The 2,548-nt window shown below is 47.0% G+C and overlaps 1 pseudogene; it reads left to right on the top strand.

Moving 5' to 3' along the window:
* Positions 1–391: 391 nt before the first annotated feature.
* Gapdh-ps25 (Glyceraldehyde-3-phosphate dehydrogenase, pseudogene 25) lies at positions 392–1,952 on the top strand (annotated as a pseudogene).
* Positions 1,953–2,548: the final 596 nt, after the last annotated feature.

The following is a 2,548-nucleotide window of genomic DNA, read 5'->3' as shown; positions in this document are numbered from 1 at the left end:
GTGAGAAGCTTGTTACCACACTTCCACTTCTGCCATGATTCTCTTCCTCAGTACAAGACTGAAAATGCTGGAACAAGGGAGCAAAAACTGAAGACTGATCTGAACTCAGGCCTAAGAGCCAAAAGAAAATCCTTTGACGTAAGCTGATTTCCTTAAGTATTTTGTTGTCATAGCAACAGAAATCTGAGTAACACATGTGCTGTAGTTTTTTTTCTTTCTTTCTTTCCTTTTCTTATAAAGAACTGATGACTTGGGTTTTTAGGATTGTGTTGTTTTTCAAACTATCCAATGAGGTGACTTTTGATGGTCCAGTCTCATTATGTACTAGTGTGCTTCTGTTGCTGTGATAAAACGCCATGATCAGCTCCTCCCTGTTCCAGAGACAGCTGCATCTTCTCATGCAGTGCCAACCTTGTCTCGTAGAGAAGATGGTGAAGGTCTGTGAAGATGGTGAACAGATTAGGAACCTGGTTACCGGGGCTACCTTCTCTGCCTCTGGCAAAGTGGGGATTGTTGCCATCAATGACCCCTTCACTGACCTCTACTACATGGTCTACATGTTCCTGTATGACTCTACCCATGGCAAGTTCAATGGCACGTCAAGACTGAGAATGGAAAGCTTGTCATCAACGGGAAGCCTGTCACCATCTTCCAGGAGCGAGATCCCGCTAACATCAAATGGGGCGATGCTGGTGCTGAGTATGTCATGGAGTCTACTGATGTCTTGACCACCACGGAGAAGGCTGGGGCTCATTTGAATGTGGCCAAAAGGGTCATCATCTCTACCCCTTTGGCTGATGCCCTCATATTTGTGATGGGCGTGAACCACAAGAAACATGGCAACTCATTTAAGATTGTCAACAATGCATCCTGCACCACCAACTGCTCAGCCCACCTGGCCAAGGTCATCCATGACAACTTTGGCAACTTGGAAGGGCTCATGACCACAGTCCATGCCATCACTGCCACTCAGAAGACTGTGGATGGACCCTCTGGAAAGCTGTGATGTGATGGCCGTGGGGTAGCCCAGAACATCGTCCCTGCATTCATTGCTGCTGCCAAAGCTGTGGGCAAGGTCATCCCAGAGCTGAACAGGAAGCTCACTGGCATGGCCTTCCGTGTTTCTAGCCCTAATGTATCCGTTGTGGATCTGACATGCTGCCTGGGGAAACCTGCTAAGTATGACAACATCAAGAAGGTGGTGAAGCAGGCATCTGAGGGCCTACTAAAGGGCATCCTGGGCTACACTGAGGACCAGGTTGTCTCCTGTGACTTCAAAAACAACTCCCACTCTGATACTGGGGCTGGCATTGCTCTCAGTGACAACTTTGTAAAGCTCATTTCCTGGTATGACAATGAATACAGCTATAGCAAGAGGGTGGTGGACCTCATGGCCTACATGACCTCCAAGGAGTAAGAAACCCGGGACCACCCACCCTAGCAAGGACACTGAGAGCAAGAGAAAGTCCCTGTCCCAACTCAGCCCCCAACACTGAGCTTCTCCCTTACAATTTCCATCCCAGACCCCTATAAACAGGAGGGGTCTAGGGAGCCCTCCCTACTCTCTTGAATGCCATCAATAAAGTTTGCTGCACCCCTCTCCCCCCAAAAAAGCAAACTGTCATGATCAAAGTAACTCTCAAAGGAAGGTTTTTTCTAGGGTTGCAGGTCACAGTGAGTCACCAAGGGAAGTCTGGACAGTAACTCAAGCAAGAACCTGAAAGAAACTGTTGAGAAATTCTACTTAGTGGCTCACTCTTTGGCCAGTGCTAGGCTAGCTTTCTTATACAGGCCAGGGCCAGGGGCCTGGGCTATCCCTCTTCAGCCATCAGTCAAGGCCACCCTTCACAGATGGGGACACAGGCCAACACGATCTGGGCAATCTTTCATCCGAGACTCCCTTTTCAGGTGACATTTGCTGTGTCAAGTCAGAAGCTGAGGCTATCCAGAACACCCTGCTTCAGATGAGGACTTATGGTCCTAAAGACCATATTGATTAAGGAATTTTGCATCAAACCCACTGCCCGCCAAGCAGTGTAACATGACAGTGTCGGCCTTACAAAATTAAAACATCCATGCACAAATTAAAACAAAACTGTCATTTGCCGACCACCTTTCAAAGTCTAGTTAAACTATAATTTTTGTCTTTGTTTCCATTTTCAATTGTGCCTTGTCCCCTTGAGGGAGGGCTAGGGACCCTTGAATCACCAACTTCTTACATTTATTCTTACAGTAGGGTTAGAATGTTTTCCCATAGATGACCTATTTGTTTTGAATGATGATTTTCAGAATCATTTTTTAATGGGTGTAGCAAGGCCTTGCTGTCTTGGTGACAGGCAAGAAAACAGTGAATTCTAGTTGCGTTAGTTACTTTTCTTGTTGGCGGTGACAAATGCCTAAAGAATACACTAAGGAAGGAAGGAAGGAAGGAAGGAAGGAGGGAGGGAAGGAAGGAAGGAAGGAAGGAAGGAAGGAAGGAAGGAAGGGTGCTTGTGTTTGGGCCTGAGGTTTGAGGGTACAGTCTGTCGTGATTGGAAAGGTAGAGAGA

This window comes from Rattus norvegicus, chromosome 9, assembly GCF_036323735.1.
Source record: "Rattus norvegicus strain BN/NHsdMcwi chromosome 9, GRCr8, whole genome shotgun sequence".
NCBI lineage: Eukaryota > Metazoa > Chordata > Mammalia > Rodentia > Muridae > Rattus > Rattus norvegicus.
Note: the sequence above shows the minus strand (reverse complement) of the source record. Positions and strands in the feature narration are given on the sequence as shown.